This window comes from Lissotriton helveticus, chromosome 3_1 (assembly GCF_964261635.1).
Source record: "Lissotriton helveticus chromosome 3_1, aLisHel1.1, whole genome shotgun sequence".
Lineage (NCBI taxonomy): Eukaryota > Metazoa > Chordata > Amphibia > Caudata > Salamandridae > Lissotriton > Lissotriton helveticus.
Genome location: NC_136061.1, coordinates 243,103,960 through 243,123,360, shown reverse-complemented (window position 1 = coordinate 243,123,360; position 19,401 = coordinate 243,103,960). Strand labels below are relative to the sequence as shown.

The following is a 19,401-nucleotide window of genomic DNA, read 5'->3' as shown; positions in this document are numbered from 1 at the left end:
GATGACTTGGACGATGCCTTCCAGATCAAATTCCCCGATCACCTGAACATACGCTATTGGGGCTTCCTCACCCTAAATCGTTCCCGTTGCGCTCGCTGAGGGGTAGACCGATTGCACTAGCTTTGCTGGCAGCGCGGCTAGTTATATTGGCACAATGGGGTTCCCCGGCCTCACCTGAACCACGAGATTGGATTCGAAGGCTTTGGCACCTTTTGGCTATGGAACGCCTTTCGCTGAGCATGGATGGGAAGGGTGCCGAATACGCAAAATTGTGGGGTCCATTCCTGCAGCTCCTTTCTAAGGACCTGAGGGAGGTCACGTGCCCAAAGTATCTACAAATCCTCCAGCTTATTCCTTTAGAGCCTTGGGGAGCCACTAAGGCTGTCTGAGTGGTGGTGGGTGTGCCTGGGGGCGGTAGGCAGTAGGAGGTGGAAGTAGAGGCTGATGTGGAGGAGAGTGGGGGGTGGCGGTGTCTGGGGGTTTGGGATTTTATTCTTTTTTTTTGTCTGTTTTCTCTGTTTAAAAGTGGTAGCTAAGCATCTGCACTGGCTGCTTGATATGGCCTGATACTTTCCTCGCGGGTTCGCCCTCCGGGGTGTAGGCCAGTACGCTGTGTTCGCTATTAATAGAGAATGCTCTGCCGGCCGGTGGATGTAGGCAGCTGAGCTGTGTTATGAGATATTTCGCCACTCAATAAAAAATGATTGATTCTAAAAATTTTGGGAGAAACCACAGGGGACGTACATTTCATAGCCATTAGAAGAATAAAATGGTCAAACTCTCTCGAAGGAAAAATGCCGGAGTGGGTATCAATGTGGCAGACCTGTGGACCATTGAAGACCGAATTAGAGGTGATCAATCTCTGGGAAGAACGGACAGAAGACCTATGGCGCAAGCTGGGCAAAAACACTGCAAGAAAACTTTGTAACAAGGCGAATTCTTTAAAGAAACCACAGCCCCTGAAGTGCCTGAGAATGTAAAGTAGGGCTAATGAAGGAACTTAGAAATATGAAGAAAGGAGGAACAGCGGCAGAGGAGGCCTCTATATCTTATTGTGGAGTAGTGTGGCTCACTGGTTAGAGGCAGCAGGCCTGAGAGCAGAAGTCAGCCTGGGACCAGGGTTCAATTCCCGACGCGGCAGGGTCATGGACCTTGGTCAGCGGACTCGATAATTCTCGCTTCGGTGCTTACTCTAATCAGGGGCTCCACTCGGCAACTCTGGGCATTAGCTTGCCTAATCTCCACAACGGCCCCACCAATTCCGGGGATGCCTGGCTCCACCTTGGGGACTCCCAGCAAGGGACCATCCCACAGGGAAAGCTAGGACGGGTTCCCCAGAGTTATACAGCGCCGGGACGCCCCGTTGCTGGGGCAGCTGTGCGCTTTACAAGTATACTACATTTACATTTACATTTACATATAGCTGCACTGAGAGCTGCCCTTAGAAGCAAAGTAGGTGAGCAAAAGAGATAGAACAAAAATGGATCACAGTATTTGCCCTGCTAAAGGAAAAGAACAACGCTAAATTATGGAAGTACATCAACCGTCTGAGCTCCCAACCAAGGAGAACAACATTACAAGCAAAGAGTGGGAAGCATACGCAAGGAGGAATTATACACCAGAGGTACACCAGCTACAGAGCAAGCCCCACTTGAATAACATCCTGGGAGTAAGCACCCAGACAGCCACTCTTCCCAAGCACCCAGACAAAGCAGGACAAATGAAGCTCGTGGGCGCTGGTTTTACGGAAGCCGAAATAACGCTGGAGATTAGGAAAATGAGGAATGACGGGGTGCCAGGCCCAAACGGCATTCCAGCCATGGTCTTTAAAACAGCACAGACACTCTTCTCCACAGTCCTCACCCCCCTATACAACTTTTCATATGCGACTGCAGTAATTCCACAATCAAGGAAAGGATCTATCCTCTTCCCAATTCATAAGAAAGGTGACCACTCCAACTCCACAAACTATAGGCTAGTGGCCCAGCTGGATGTAAAAGCCAAAGCTTTTGCCAAACTACTACTGAGAGATCTAGAGGATTGAGCTAACAACAACGACAATCTACCAGACCGGCTTCAGGAAAAATAGCGGAACAGATATCATTGCCCTTGCCCACCTCTCCAAGCGTGCTGTAAAAGTCAGGCACCCGCCGCTATTCTACTGTTTCATTGACTACAGCACGGCTTTTGATAGAGTCGATAGGGGCAAACTCTGGAGAAAACTGTCATGCTGGGGGGTACCTCCTAAGCTACTGATGGCCATCATATCCCTTCACGAGGAGACTTGGGTACAAGTCAAGATAAGCCCCACTGCTCTATCAGAAAAAGTTGAAACCAACAACGGATTGAAGCAGGGTTGCATCCTGGCCCCCCTACTATTCAACCTCTATACAGCAGACATGGGGGCAGCCTTGAAAGAGGAAAGTCTAGTTACATCGAGACTGGGCAAGGCGAGAATGGCAATCCTACAGTACGCAGATTACACCGTAGTGATGGACCATGCATGGGTAGGTCTCCAAAGAGCCCTTAAAGAGTTGGGGAAGTGCAACAAGGAAAATTACCTGACAGTTAATCAAGGGAAAACGAAGATAACGATATTTGGCAGATACCCGCACAAAAAACAAGCGTTCTGAAAGATGGGAGACCACCAAATTGGGACCACCGCTGCCTACAACTATCTCAGAGTTTGGCTAAACGAGAAGGCAACATCAGCAGCTCATACAAAACTGCTAAAATCAGACAATTATTTTCAATTAGACGACTAAGCCAATGCCTGACCAGCCCCACAGCTGAACCCATGCTGAAAATCCTCAGGGCAAAATTAATTCCAGCCATTAACTACAGCCACCTGGCATTTCCAGGAGCTTTAGACATACTTATAGCAGCAGCGCAGGTCAAAGCCCACAAGATTGTGCTGCATGTACCCAGGAACTCTAGGAACACGAGATTACGGCTGGAACTAGGGCTAGCCAGACCAGAACTGGCCCTCCAGGGAGACCTTATAAAGTATCATATTGGCATCCTTAAAGCACCTCACAACTCTCTAAAACATCGTTTGGCAACAATCTTCAATAAACATGCCTCCCCCTGGCACACCAAGCTGGGCAAAGCAATAGTGACCCTAAACATAGATTGAAACAGTCTGCCCCTAACAGAAATCATGCACATGGCCTGGACGAACATCATGAGACGGCAGCTCTGCTCCATTTCCTATGAAAAGGATCCAACTGCACTCCAACATAACACCCATACGAAGGCACTGGACAAATCTTACATCCTGGGGAAAGTACAACCATACCTAATGGAAGCACTAGGGGCCCAGGCCCGTAAGAAAATCCTTTTCATGAGGCTAATGGCCCTCAGAAGTTGGGACTTTAACCCAGCATGGACAGGAACAGACGGAGCTGTTTCATGTCGCCTATGAAACTACCACCAGGAATCTTGGCTTCATTTACTGTGCTGTCCAAAATTCAACAACGAACGACAGAGGCTTCTTCGCCCCATTTTAAGAGCCCTTCACAGCAGAACTTGCAAGGAGGCATCAGATTGGTGTTTCTCGGAAACAGAAACACACCCCCTCACAAGACTAGCAACATTTATTTACCTGATTGAACAAGCTCTATACGCTAGAGTATAAAGGGCTCTCCTTAAGCTCTCAAAATCAGAATTGTCAAATGCGCCAGCAAACGGTTTCCGCAAACACCAATGGGCAAAGAAGACCTTGCCACTACTTCAAGTGCTCTGTCTGGAACCCTGCTGCATCAAAATTAAGTACCCGGATAGAAAGCTGAAAGGTCCAATCAACACAATATTGTCTGTTGGAACGGGGTTTTTAATCTCACAGGGGGCACTAGGAGGGGGTGGGCTTCTAATTTGAGCTTTTTACTGTAATGATTTTGACTAATCGAACATTTAATAATCAATCGATCATTCTTTCAACACACCCCCTCAAACACAGCATTCATTTCTACAAGTATCTCTGCATCCTACCTAGTCCGGAAATATTAGTTACAAAACATATATGGGGTCTCATTGGATAACTGTTCCCAAGGCTCTAACTAAAATAACGGTAATGATTCTTCAGTCAGAGTTCCTTCTGACAACTCATCTTCCAGTGATTCAGAGGAACATGGCCCTGGTGGTCATGATGCCCCTTTGCAAGAACTAACTGTGTAGTGAAGACCTAGTGACAGGGTAGAGCAATGTAAAGTGCAGGCAGATACAGTGTCGATCACAGACTGCTCACTTGGCAATCTCCTAATCTACCGCAGCCAGCAATACCCCCCCCCCATTTACTGCCGATACTGGATATAAGATCACCACAGTATTTTTTTACCTACTGCCTACTTCCAACTTTTTCTGAATGTAGACTTCCTTGAGGAAATTGTGCAGCAAAGAAATCTGTATGCTGAACAGTCTGAGAGAGCACAGAGGCACTCTGGTGCCTCACTCTAGGGCACACCCGTGGACCACCACTTCACTTAGGGAGGTGAAAAATAATCTGGGCACTGAAGATGGGAATAGTTCACAGATCAACCATACAATCCTACTGGTCTACTCCTAAGATCTGGTCATGAGCAGAGACAGGTTATTCAAAATTCGGCCTGTTGAGCTGAATTTGTCTGCCAAGTTTCCAGAGATTTATACTCCTGGAAAGAATATAGCAGTTGATGAGTACTTGATACTGTACGATGGATGACTGCTGTTCAAGCATTGCATTCCTAGTAAAAGAGCTAGTTTTGGCATTAAGATGCACATGTGCGAGAGTTCTACTGCTTATGTGAGAGTATACACAGGTAAGGACCCGGCAATAAATCCTCTAGGTTGTCGTTCCAGGTTAGAAGTTGGTGAGAAGAATGTACAGGAACTTGTCCAATTTATTCTTCATAAAGGTCATTACCTTTATGTAGATAAATTCTAAACAAGGGTGGAACTGTTTAGTGAACTGTTCAAAGCTGACACTGTGGCTTGCAGTACCATTAGAGAGCACCACGAAGAATTATCTCCTGAACTTGTTGCAAGAATCTCTAAAAAGTTCAGAGCAGTGCGTTGCAACTAACTGTTCGCTGACGAGTTCTCACACAGGTGGAATTATATGTGCTTGTTATAATTCACGGTCACTGTTTGGGGACAGTTGGCATAAGTGCACAAGCCCACCTGTATACTTGATTATGGGTGGAGTGGATGAAAACAGCCATGTTGTTCAACCATATAATGAGTCATAAAACTCACACATGGTATTAGAATTTAGCAACATATATTGTATGTGTGGTCTATCTGCAGACCATCACAGGAAGACTGATGTCCTTCCTAGACTTTCAGTTGTCTTTCATTGAAAATCATACTGCTGTAGAAACAGCCTCTACTTTGTATGTTGTAGAGGACATTGCAAGGCTGCATGATTGGCACTTTGCCAACTGCATTCCTGCAGCAGAGCAAAAGCATCACCAATATCGCTAATGCAGAGTTTGTGCTCGACAAAGAAAGTGGCAGTAGATATTACTGTCCCCAGTGCCCATCTAAGTCGGGCCTGTGAGTCGCCAACTTCCTCCACACAATACCACACAAAAGTGAAGTTCTGGGAAACTTACTGAATTGGAGAAGATACATTAGGAGTTACTATCTGAACCAAATGACTGTTCACTGATATATAACTTTCCATGGGCCATTGCTGGAGTAGGTGTGTAGCCTTGGAAATTTCTCCATCTAATTTGGAAAAAAGATTTTTTTTCTTTCTAAAATAAATTTGAGCCACCATTTAATTACTGACTCCAGTAAAGAGGCACACATTGGTCTAGCTTTTGACTGCTTGGCACATTCATCACCCATCAAATAAGTGGTGTACGTTCTGTTCGCTGCATTACAAGTGAATTCCAATGAGTGCACTGCACATAATGGTCAACAGGACATGTGCCACATTTTGACAGGATACCCTGTCCAACAAACCCTAAGGTCCTTAGTCCTTCCAGAAGTGCTCTTTGGGGAAGTTTGTAAAGTCTGTCCCAGCCTGAAATTGTGAAAATTTCTGCCCATAACAATTCCTGTTAAGAATTGTAGGATTGATTAGGGACTTCTATGTTTCTCAAGAATTACCCTGTCCCTTTTCTCAGTATTAGGGGATCTCCCTTTCTTTTAAATACCAGCATGTTTAGCCCCATTTTCTAAGGCAATTTGCTGACATTGGCCGGGGAATGAGCCAAAAATGCATCTTCATTCACCACCAACTTACTTTCACACACTGGAAGGAGTAGAATTTAGGTCAGTGGGTGTGCTAAAGGTGTATGACCAGTCTTCCCGAGCCTAATTAGGCTTCAATGTTCGACACTGAGATCCAGAGACTCGAGGTGTATATGGTCCTGGGCCTACCCAATCCCATTACATTTCCACTGAAGAGCATGAGAGGGCACCAGATGGGGTTGGATTTGGGTGCAGCTTTACAGAATATCTTTATGCACTGGGGGGGTCGTTTCAGTTTTTGGTTTCATATAACAAGCAGTATTTTTCGCATTGCAATGTACGCTTTTCCTTGACAGTGCTATGGATGTACAACCCTGTCTGCAAGCAATATACCCTTTCTACATTGCATAATTGTACGTATGACATTCTCTTGCATATCACAGCCGACGTTGTTGGAATGTTGTGTGTTATTTTTGAAAAAGTTAATAAAAACATTTAAACATAATTTGGCTTCAACGCGAGACTTTAGTAACGGTGCACCTGGCACGTCACAATGTTTGGACTGCGGGTGAGATGAACAGGTAGTCATGACATCACCCAGGTTTGTTTTCAGTGGGATCTTGTGTAGGTAGAAGCAGGTGGTCATGGCCAAGGGGAAACAGTTTAAGGCACTAACCCAACCGTAGCTGGAAGTAGGTGTGTAGTGGCAAATGTGTGGCTGTCGATTAGAAGAATGTGTGGCTGGCGGAATGTGTGGCTGGCAGTGTGTATTGGTTTGCTAGAGGTGTGTTTCTATAATAAATAGGCTGATGAGAGGATAACTGGCAGGGAGATTGGAGTTTTGTGTCCAGTTGGCGCATGAATGTGATGGGCCCTTAATTGGCAGCGGAATACTGATGTGAGTGTTGTGTGTTGGGTTCGTAGTAGGCGGTATGGTATGGCTTTGAGGAGCACATGAAAGGCATATGAATGAGCAGTAACCAAACTGGTAGAAATTTGTGCTCGAGTTGTGGATAGGCTCAGAATGAACATTTACATCCCCTAACATTTTTTAAAACTCAACACCCACAGGTATCTAGGATGGTGTAATGTACCAAGTTCTTCGTCCAAATGTAGCTTGAAGTTAAGCTTGCAATCTAACTGAAAGCCTAGGTATTTGTAGGAATCTACCCCGGGTCAGTGGATGCTCACCCATTTTCCAGGAAAATGTATGCTTTTTCGATGTTTTATTGTGCTTGGAGAAACATATAACTTTTGTTTTTTGATGGTTAATCGTAAATTGGTTAAGGGTGGTGAAAGCTCCTAATTCCATAATCAGATTCTGCAGGCCTACGGGAGTTTATGCTAGCAAAACAATGTTGTTCGCATTGGAGACACGGTGTCGGTATATTGCCCAATTTTGGGGGATCAGCTTGAATTAACCAGAGGCGCTCATCAAGATCAGAGGTGTAAATGTTAAATAAACAAGGCGCTAAAACGCAACCCTGTTTTAGCCCATTAAATGTTGAAATCTTGCCGGTTAAGCTGCGCCCATCTCCTTTCTTGATTTAGACCCACGTATGTGAATAGAGATTGAGGAGGGCCTCCAGGAGTTTGGGCGGGGCCCCCAAGTCTTGCATTTGAGCCCATAAGTTAGCTATTGAAACTTTATCGAAGGCCGCTTTAAGGTCGATAAAGCAGGCGTACAAAGGCCTAGATTTTGCAAAGGCTCGATTGACTAGGAGAGTAACCGCTGAGATGTTAGTGGGGGTGCCCATCCCTGCCCAAAATCCGGTTTGCGTGTAGGGTATTAAGTTTGTTTGACTAACCCAAGCCTCTAACTCCATATGATGCATATATTTTCGCCTCCACATCTATTAGTGCAATCAACCTGTAATTGGAAGGACCTGAGTGGGAACCCGACTTGTGGATTGGATTAAGAATACTTCCTCTCCAGGACTTCGGAATCAGACTGGAGGCTATAGCTTTGGTATAAATAAATAAAAAAGAGTCAGGAGACTAGACCAAAATGAGAGGTCATGCCGAAACAGGGTGTTTAGTAGTGCATTAGGGCCTAGAGCACCCTCATGATTTAAATTCTTTTATGATTTTTAGGACTTGTTCTTCTGAAAACGACACGGAAACTTCGGGTGATTCGTAGGTCAGAATGTCGTTAACTTGTCCTCCACCTGCGGTCCCCTTCCCAGTTGGTGTTCTGCCATTTGGGGCAATTCAAGATAAGAGTTTTGTTGCATAAGAGTTCAACATGGGCTCTCCAGGTGACCTCCATTACGTCCGATTTATGGTGTCGGTTCCTGCCATTAATTAGCCGATTGATGTGTTCCCAAAAGAGCTTAGAGTCCCTTAGTTTACATGCATGAAGACGTTTCGCCCAAATGTGTTCGTGGTACTCTTTTTTTTGGCCATTTCTGTGTTCCTTTTTAGCTCCTTTCTTGTTTTTAGGTCTCGCCGAGCCCGCGCATGCGCAGCTCTGCGAGATTTTTAGTGTGTGGCTCCAGAAAATACTACTACACGCTTTTGCTTGTGGCAGCCTAGAGCTTGCGGTTACGTGCACAAGTCGGCGCGCCTCGCTCCGCGTCTCCAATGCTCGCTATGCCTCTCCTTTAGATGTTATCCATTTCTTTACTTTTGCTACAATCGCGGCACCAGCGTTTTACCTTTAACCATGTTAAAAGTAAAGTGCAGGTGCAGCGATTGCTCACACTTCAGCTCCCATAACACGGCTTCCAGTGCACATCCTTGGCCTGACAGAGAACATCCTATAGCTCCTTGTGTGCACATTACAGGGCTGCCACTGCACATCCAAGGACTGCTAGCGTCCATAACAGGGCTTCCACAAGTGAATGTCCCAGGACCATTGCTTCCAGCACACAGCCCCGAGCTTAGAGCACATGTCATATGCCTCTGTGTGCCATGAGAGGCCTGCCATTGCACATCCCAGGACGGTCAGCGTCTATCACAGGTCTGCCAGTGCACGTAAATGGTCTAACAGTGCACATCTCATGCGTCTGTGAGATTATAGGGCTGCCAGTACACACCCCTAGGCTAAAAGTGTGCCTCCCAGTGCTCTTAGTGCCCAAAAAGACTTCCAGTGCACACCACTGAACTGACAGTGCACATCTTATGGCTTCTAGTGCATGTTCCAGGGCTACCATTGCACATCCAAGAACCGTGAGCATCTATAAGACAGCTTCCACTGCACATCCCTGGGTTGACAGGGCACAACAAAGGGCACTCTCTGCCAATCATGTGGCTTAGATTGTACATCCGGAAACTGCCAGGGAACTTCTCAGTGCAACGACCAGAGCTTTGCCCTTCCCTGCGCCCTTGGTTTTAAGTTATTTTCTACTTTTCTCATCATATTCTAAGTTGTGGATATGTTAAACCTTCCAGGCCACCTGCTGTCGCACAACTGTCGCACCGAAGGCTGTGCATAGTTGGACTTGACCACAGAGTCTGACCTATGGTCAAGCCCTGTGCCCAATCCATCGCTAGGCAGCCAACCCCTGCAGTGAATTGCCTGTGGCCAGACCCCTAAGCAGCAAGCCCCCTGAGTGCGGCTATCTCCCTTTAAATATTAACCATGAATTTACAAATATATACATTAGGCTATTAGAAATACCTATGGTGAGAGCATCTTACATATCACAACTTTCGCTATACACACAATATAATTGGGTGTACGTAGAGAGCCAGTGCGCCCTCATTTTTAGTCTAATCTGGCTGTGTTCATGACAAAGTGATGGTGTCCTGGCTGCTCGACCAGGGCCCTTAAACACTTACCCACTCTGGTTGAGGTGTGAACAAATATGCTTGGCCAAAGTTTCGTTGGGGCGGGGTGCTTAGAGAGAGAAATAAAGCCTATAAAAAAAAAAGAACAGGCTGTTTTTCATTCAATTACACCTTTTCGTGCTGAGCTCTAAAGTTCACATGCCCCTCCACGAGTAGCAAATCTAGTAAATCTTTTCATTTAAAGCCTGGGACTTGTAGATATACATTTATAATATAAATGAATAGGACTACAATTTCCAGCATGCAATGAGAAACCTGACTGTGTGACTCCTGCATCAAACTGAGAAACATGAGAGCTTTGTTGCATAGTTTATTAAGGGTGTTAGGGTGTGGCCAAGAAAGTGCTACCTGTTTATTTTACATGCTGCTCGACAGTCGTCATTCAGCTGTTCCTCTAATCCTCCCATTTGTTGGGGTTCTATCTCTGCTCACTGCACTGACCCCACACTCCTTTCAGATGTTTTTAGACTGTCTTTGAATACCCACAGCTTTCAAAAGAGTCGAGATTTCCTTGAAACCCCATTCAGTGTCACTGAAAAGTGCACTGCTCGTGCTGTATTATTCAGGGCATAGTGGGCCCTGGTGCCACTGCACCTAGCGCACCAATAGAAACTACGCCTCAGACTCAGAGATTGGCCTGATGGTTAGAGAAGTTCCTACTCAAAGGCACTCGGCATTTACCCTCGTGGTTGACCCCGTGATGTAACTAAACAAAGGCGGATGTGCCTTCAGTTCTGCTTTTGTTCCTTGGAACTTTATCACTGAGCCTTTTAAGAAAACTTTTATTGGTTAATGCGTTTTCGTAGCTCTCTAAATCCTGACTGTCTGTCTCGCGTTCAATTAGGTGCAAAGCACATTAATGCAAACGTTCATAAATATCTTTTTCATTTGTGAAATTGACATTTTAGGAGTTATTTGCCATGGCGAGAGTTCATGTGCAACAGATCAAAAAAGACTCCAAATATCGTTGAACGTAATCTGCAACTGGATTAATTTTAAAAGGTATCATCTTTCAAATATATCGACGTTTTGGAATTTCTATAGCCTATCTTACAATGCCATGAGGGCAGCAGCTCTCAATCGATGAGTTCTTGAACTATTTGTAGCACCAGAAAGCCGAGCAAGAAGACCCACCCACAGCCAGGGCCGACTTTGGTGCTGGTGGCGCCTGGTGTGATAATCAATTCAATAGTCTTTGATCGGCATTTTACAGAAACACCATAAAAGTACAGTTTAAAATAACAATGATATACATTTATAAAAAAGATACTCCAATTGCAATTCGTTGAGCCCCCATCCGGCCCCCACTTGTGGCTCATATTTTCGGGGGGACTCCTTTCAGCAGATCCCTCTTGCCTCTCTTAATTTGACTGCTAGCCTTAAAAAACTCGTTATAGAAAGTAGGGTCAGGGGGTCTTGGGCCATTTGTAGGTTTAAAAGGGCCACATTGGCATGCCTAAATTTGTTTTTTTTCAGCAGACTAACTAAAAAACAGCGCATGGGCAATGAACAATAAAAAGGGCATAGTAATACAAAATGAAGGGTATCCTACGGAGATCGTTTATCGCAGCCGCAGGGACCCTTTGGCTCAACTGAACTAGTAAAACCTGCCGGATCAGCTAATAAATAATATAAAAGGCTGAGCCTACAACGTGTGATTAAAAATCTATCCTGGGCATTGTGTATGAGGGCAAGGTAAGGTTCCATTCCTTCACTGGTCCTCACTAAGCCGTAAGATTTGATTGACTGTTTGCCCCATTACTAATCTTCTCTAGAGGAGGCTTTATAATTATAAAACCTTTCCTTCACTCTGTCCTGATCCCGGCCTATAATTCCGGTCGGCTTTGAGAAGAGATCCTTACAGCCAAAACTTTCGAAAACGGCCTTTAAATGCTTCAGCCAAGGAATGTTCATTCCCCTGTCCCTGCCAAGGCAATCCATGATTATTTGTCTGGTTAGCATTGCCTCTGGGTTAACCCAGATCTTTAGCCATGCTAACAAGGGTCTTACCTGCACCTTGTCCCCTATGAAAGCCCCACCCAGTTCTTCATGAACAATATAAGAGGGAACGCACTGTGGGACTTTGAGGAGCCTTCTCATGTATTTGTTCTCCTCTACCTGCAGTTTGTCAGAATCGACAAACCCCCAAAGTTGTGCACCGTACACGGCTTTGGAGTGGCAGATTGAGTTATAGAGATTCATCATTTGCTCCGGGGACCATTGTCCTAATCTGCGGCCCAGATTCATGATTGCCCCTGTGCTACACACTAGCCTATTACAGCGCTCCTCGATTAATGCTTTAAAATTTAAATGCCCAGATTGGAGAAGGACTGCACCTTCTCTAGACTGTGTTCGCCTATTCTATAGTTGAAACTTTTCCTTGATTTGGTCCCTGTCTCCATGACATACGACTCGGTCAAGTTGGCAGACGAATCTAAATTATTCATGAAGCCCATGAAACCATCTATCAATCGCTGTAGTCCCAGTGGGGTGCGTGCCAACAGGACCGCGTCGAGCAGGACAGGGATTGCTCTTCTGCCTACTCTGGGTGAGTCCACATTTAGGCTTATTAGGGCTTGTTCTAGGCCGTTTATATACAGAGAGAACAAAAACTGAGCCAAAATACACCCCTGATGCACACCACTAGTGCAAATAAAAGGCTCAGTGCATCCGCCTTCTAAGTTATACCTAACTTTAGCCGAGGTGTTCCAAAGTAGGGCTTTCATAATCTTGATGAGCTCTTGATCTGCCCCTAGGTTACTCATTAGAACCCACAACTTCTCCCTATTAACACAGTCAAATGCTGCGGTAAGGTCCATAAAGGCCAGGTAAACCGCTTCATTACTGGCAATGGTGTATTTAGCCACCAATAGATATAGATTTAAGCATTGATCGGTTGTTGATCTTTTGGCCCTAAATCCGTACTGTACGTCAGTTATCATGTGTTGTTCCTCAGCCCAATTCATCAGGCGATTTAAAACACGTCCCAGCACTTTGGCCGTAACATCTATAAGGAAGATTGGGCGGTAGCACTGGGGACTTCCTCTGTTCCCCTTTTTGAAAATGGGCACTATTATGACAGATGACCACGATCGGGGAAGCCCCGTAGCGATAGCAGCATTTATTGCTCTTGTTAAAATTGGTGCCCATAAGTCCACCTTACTTAGGAAAAGGTCCGGGGGGATCCCATCCGGCCCCGTGCCTTATTTCTAGTGAGACCCAGGATACCAGCAGTAATCTCTTCCAAGGTGAATTAGAGTGTAACGTTCCACATCCCTGCCCCCTCCTCATTATCCTGTGGCTCACTATTTCCCCGATTATAAAGCCCTCTAAAATGCTCCATCCACTGTTCCGGTAGAACATTGGATCCTAACCGCGGGCTATTTACATCTTGAAAACAAGGGTTGTTAACTATCTTCCAAAAGGTGGTCATATCTTTCGGCAACTCCTCTCAGGTCCTCCCAGGTTTTGGTCTGGAGTGCACTCATCCTGCGCTTTACTGTCTGCTTATAAGTTGACCTACATTGCATAACCCTGTATTTGTACCTTGGATTAGTTCTTAGGGCAGCTCTTAGGTTCCTCTGTGCAAGGGAGCACGCTCTATCAAACCATCTGGGATCATTTTTAGGCTTGCCCTGGCGTCTTTAAAAGGCCATCTATCAGACGGCCCATTTCCTCAAATGCCTTCACGAAGTGTGGACCTTCCACTGACGAATCTAAACATTCCTCTAAAAGCTGTTTCCCCTCTTTTGCAAGGGACCTCTAAAAGCTTTCACCATTGCTTCTTGGCCATTTCAGACACCTACCCTGGTCAGTGACCTTTTTTAAGTTTAACCCAGCCCCCTCTTGTAACCTTGCTTCTGTTTAGCTCTGCTAGCGACAGTGTTAGGGGGTTGTGGTCACTAAAACCACTCAACTCTATTGAAAATCTCAGTAGCCACTTCTTGAGCAGTTGGGACACTAAAACAAAATCGATAAAAGAGCTACAACCCCTTCCTTTAAAGGTAGGGTTAACCGACTTGTTAGGTTCAACGGCCATTATATCCATTGTGTGTTCAAGCATGTGGTTTCTGATCACCCTGCTCAGCTCCCTGCCCTCCGGTGTGTGCTCAAAGTGGACCCTCCTCAAAACTGCAGGAGGTCCAGTCTTCTTTGATGGGTAACAGATTTGGGCACAGATGACAGTTGAAGTCCCCCACTATTAGAAGCATGGGTGCCGTTTTACCCTGCTTCTGCTCCATCAACAAGCTTAGTCTTTCATCAAGCTCTCTCGCTCTGAAGCCTCCCGAGTTATAGAGGTTAACCAAAATTATATTAAGGCCCCTGTTTTTAAACCGGAGGCCTATCATATAGTCTGAGTTACATTTTAAATCAACCCAGCCCCCTTCCAAGCCCAAGTCTACAAATATTAAAAGACCTCCCCTCACTCTTCCGCCCATGTACTTACTTGCCGGAATCCCGAACGATTTGTACCCGGCTAGATGGAAATTAGTGTGGTCTACCTCCCAGGTTTCCTGTACACAAATTATTTTGAATTTGGTGATGAATTCCAACCATTCCCGATTCCTAAATTTAGCTGACAGGCCTGCTACATTCCAAGATATTAATTCAAAAGAACTCCCTGGGGAGTTTAAGGGGGGGCAAATGCCTGTAGTAGGCCTGTCACTGCCTTGAGAAGCCTCAATCCTAGGTGTCCTTATTTTGCATGGGGCAACTGATGTGTGTTTAATGTGACGGACCTTGGATGCTCCTCCACCTGTAGTTTTAAATTTGAAGGGGCCTCAATCAGGACATTTTCTTGACCTGATTTCTACCCCTGTAGTCAGTCCACTTCGCCAAGATGCCTTCCCCATTGGAGTGGAGCGTATCTGTTGTATAATGGAAGTACCGGCCCTCCCCCCCTCCCTCAAAGAGGCTACTTGGTGGCCCTGTGTGTCTCCTCCCCCTGGTACTGCAGACAGACTCGCTCCTCGCCCCACCTCCTACCTGGCTGACCAATCCTATCCCTATGGCAATCATAATGCTCGGAATCAGATATGTGATCTGGTGGAATATAGAAGTAGCTTAAATTCCGGACCTGGATAGAAGATCATGGATGTGTCCAAGGGCCCCAGCAGACATAGTCTGCCACCTTAGGATCTTTAAAATTAATGACGATACAGTCTCCTGCTAAATGTTTTGTCCTACCTCCTACCCAGCTCACTCCCCTTACAAAGAGAATCTTACACTTTGCATCTCGGGCATTGGTCTATTGTTATTTAACCAGTGTGTTGTCTTATTTTTTAGTTGATCATAAGATTAAACTTTACCATCTTCCAATTACGGGACACCATTCAGAACGGCAACATAAGGTAAACAATCTAGGGGTAGGTCTAAGTAAGGACGCAAGAGTTTTTTGCCTCATTCTTATCCCTCGCATTACTGCGACTTGCCCCATATTTCTCTGGGAGGACTACGTTTCCACCACTCACTGTTCCACCCCTTAGCCTGTCTGAGCCCGTTAATTGCACAACTGGACCCACAGTTGGTGGCACTGTGATACCGGGGCTAGCTGCAGAATCCCCTCCTCCCTCCATCACGGACTCATTTGCAATGCCACAGATCACTACTTTGTTTTTAATACTTCCTAGGGTAGACATTATCAGTTCTTCCGTTTTCTCAAGCCTATTCTCAATTAATAAAAGTCTTTTCATTAGGGGCTCCAACGAAGATGTTATGAGAGCACCTATTTTTTGCCAGTACACTCCCTCCAACTGCGGTAAACCAGTTACAATTTCATCCATATTCATGGCATTTACTGCAGGCAAAGTTTCTTGTGAGACTTTGGTGATTAGAGGGACTGTGTGTGGCGGCTCTCTCTGTTTACTTGGGTTAGAGATCTTAGGCTTCTTTCCCTTCTGCTGTGAACCTCCTTGTGTACTTCCTCTATTTCTCTTGGAGGCCACCCCCTGCGTGTATTCCATAGATTGAGAGTGCTCTTTATGGACTTCTGCCGCGCAGATAACCGTAGTCTTAGATGGATTAGGCAACACGCTGCGTGGCAATGACAGAGTTCATAGGGTCTCCTTCAATATTAGGTGAGGCCGAGATTTGCTTTAGGGTTACATTCTCAGACTGGGGGCCAGTTACAGAAGCAGACTAGCAGTGTCTTTCTGGCCAGCGCAAATTCATAATACCCCCCAGAGATGATCGTTTTGAGAACACGGGGTCAGTTGAAAGGCGTCGCTCCGTGATTGCGATCTCATGGGCAAGCACGGATGTGGCCCTCGTTATAAACTGGTCAAGAGTTCCCGCAACATACCCGATTCCAGCTCCTTTCCTCCCTCTTTCCTCACGTACTGCCATGTTAGATCTAATTAGTTAAGACTAATAAAAGGAAAAGAAAATTAAAAGGTGGCTCAGATATTAGTCTTTAGGTCCACTTACTGGAGAGGCAGATGAACCATTGATATCCAAGGCCATAGAGGGGGGGGCCCAGCCCCCCCTCTCCCTGTCTCTCACGGGCTCAAACGGGCTCGCCCTTGGCCCAGCGCGCGCCTGCGTCCCGCAAGTGGCGAGGCGGTTTTATGCTACCCGCAGGCAGGCTCAGGTGAGGGTGAAGTGAGTAGACTGCCTCCTGGGATATCGAGTCCCTTGCCAGCCTTGTAGAAACCTTCAGAACGCTGCGGCTCCCGCGGAGCGGGAGCGGCAAGGTGGTTTTATGCTCCCCGCAGGCAGGCACAGGTGAGGGTGATGTGAGCAGACTGCCTCCTGGGATAGCGAGTCCCTTGTCAGCCTTGTAAAATCCTTCAGAACTCTGCGGCTCCCTGGTATGACAATCACTTTTGGAGCCTCCACGTCCCATGACTGCCTTCTCGGATTTTCTCACTGCTCCTCATCTTTCCTATCATAAGATATTGCTAAGCACAGTGCCCCCCTGAGGTCACAGCGCCCCCCTCCACAGGTCATGAACAAGTGTGGCTGCACCGGTCGCACTGCCCTAAAGCCGGCCCTGCCCACAGCAACCAATTGATGGTCTTCAAGGCGCCCTTAGGGGAAAAGCAGTGAAGGGTTATTAAGGGCACGTGAGACTCTGGCCAAGAGGAGCACTTAATCTGGTCCCCGCAGAAGCAGACAAACTGCCTGCTAGCAGAATAACTTTTAATGTTGTGACCCAGCTGGGATAGGTGTCAAAGGGGATCTCCAAATAACACACAGCACCTCACTGCTTCAGTCTGATAAAGGCTCACACGATGTACATTTTTAGGGTGACATGTCTGTCAATAGCAGGTTGGCAGTCGTGCATGAGCAGGGCCACTGGAATTATGTGTCAGGAGAGGGTCAAAGTATGCAGAACAAAAACAAAACCTCTGCCAAGTAGTCATTCAATATCTTGGCACTTTATCCTGCACTAAATCTTATATTGACATGGTCACAAACCTGTTTAGCTGCTGTTTGATGTATTATTTATGTTATTCTGTATCGTTAGGTCTTGTCTTTATTGTTGCATTGTAATGTTTTTGTGTGCGATAGTGTTTTGACGGATGTCTGATTTTTTGGTGTGAGGAGCTGGATGAATGCCTTGACATGCATATTGTTTTTTTGGGGGATACTGTATATAGTGTGATTATATATCTTGTAAAGACTGTATATGTAGAAAGAATATGATGATTATGTCATTTTGTTATGATGATGCTCTTTATGTCTGAAAATTATAAAAATAAAAAACAGAATATGTTTTCATAATACCTTTTGGTTGTTTGGGACAATGTCAATATAAGATTTAGTGAAGGATAAAGTGCCAAGATATTGAATGACTACTTGGGAGAGGTTTTGTTTTTGTTCTTTGGACTTCCTTGCCTCCCTCTCCTAGTATTTAGCTTTTTCAGGGACCCTCTTATGTTTTTTGAGGGTCAAAGTAAGGAGCAGGGTTAAGTAAATTATTTTGCAAGAAAACCCAAATTACAGGAGGGAGGGGGGGCGGAGCTAGCTCGGGACCAAGATGGCCGCTTGAGCCGAGAGCTCTGCTATTCCGCCTTACGATCGTTCACTATCCTGCAGCTGTGTGCTATTATTATGGTGGAAAGGTGCTTCGGGTCATCCAGAGGCAGTGCGGCGCGGGTTGGAAGAAGAACGATTCGCCTACCTGCCCCCTAAACGTGGATACAGCCTGTCGCTTGCCGGATTGCCTGGGTCCCAGGCGTTGGCGCCGCGCTGAGCATGCTTCAGTGCAGGGATCTCCTTTATTCCTCCTCGCCTGAAGAGAAGGTGAATGACCCTGACCGGAGTTCCGCTGCGGAGCCCCTGGGGCGGTGAGGAGGTACCGGCGCCGCGGAGTCCTCGCTGTTGATCCCTGCGACTACCGGCCTGCTGCGTCCCTCGCGGGGGCGGGGGCGGCCAACTGGAGAGAGCGGCCCTGCAATAACTAGAGAGTTGAGGACTTGCAGAGAGCAGAGGCCGCGCTGCGGCGGCTGCCGCTGGGACACCCGACTCGATCCTGGTGAGTGTGCCCCTGAGGACTCCACGACCTGCTAGGGGGAATTGTTGCTTCCCAACATGGCGGACCGGCGGGGAGGGTGCCCTCCTCCCCCCAGGAACTGTTAACTGCTGGAGGCCTACGACTGTTGACCTCTCCCTGTTCTGTGCCCCTCGGCCCCCCCTGAGCGGGGTCCATGACCCGCTAGACGCATACCGGTGAGGGGGGCGGGGTCGAATCTACACATTGCCTCAGTAGCTCCTGCTGATATTTTACTGGCCAAGGCGATTTGGCCACACAGAGGCGGGACAGTGGGTGAGGACTGCTATTTTCGGGCCTTTGAGAGTTTCCCTGCAGGCCCTCAATGACAGCTTGCTCTGGAGAACACCCCTACCCCCCCAACGGATAGGTGATCATCTTCGGAGGGTGAACGAGGCGGGCCCTGTTGCTGGGGTACTGGACAGCAGACTATACATTGAGAGGCATTTAACACAGTCCACACCTGTGACCCTGCGTGGAGGCCTTACTGCGCGGAGACCACAGAATAGACTCTGGCTGGACCGGGGAACATTGCATCGCCCCCCTGTAGGCACCAAGGCAGTGATGGGACGCCCACGTCATTGCTACCCTAACGAACGAGTTGTCCTTTGAAAACGGGGAGACACACTTATGACGCCAAGATGGGTCGAGTGGACAGAACACAACAGAAATTGTCATTTGACCAGAAGCGGTCAAATTCCAGCGAGACTACCACTGAGGATGGCGTTGGAGAGCAGGAGCAGATCATGGAAGACCAACACCAGGACATTTGGGGTCTCTTATTATCGATGGAAAAGAATCTTCAAGGCAGGATATCCTCTTTGGGCACCAAGATGGACGCCCTTACCTACAGAATGGACCGCATGGCTGAAAGATTGGACAAACATGCGGAACGACTCGACATGTCAGAGCGCAGATTGAAAGACGGAGGAAGCACA

At 46.7% G+C, this 19,401-nt stretch overlaps 1 protein-coding gene across 8 annotated transcripts in view; it reads right to left on the bottom strand.

The window, feature by feature from the left end:
• NF1 (neurofibromin 1) overlaps positions 1-19,401 on the bottom strand; it is a 2,143,703-nt gene that overhangs the window by 2,006,580 nt on the left and 117,722 nt on the right. The gene's annotated exons all lie outside the window — the stretch shown is intronic.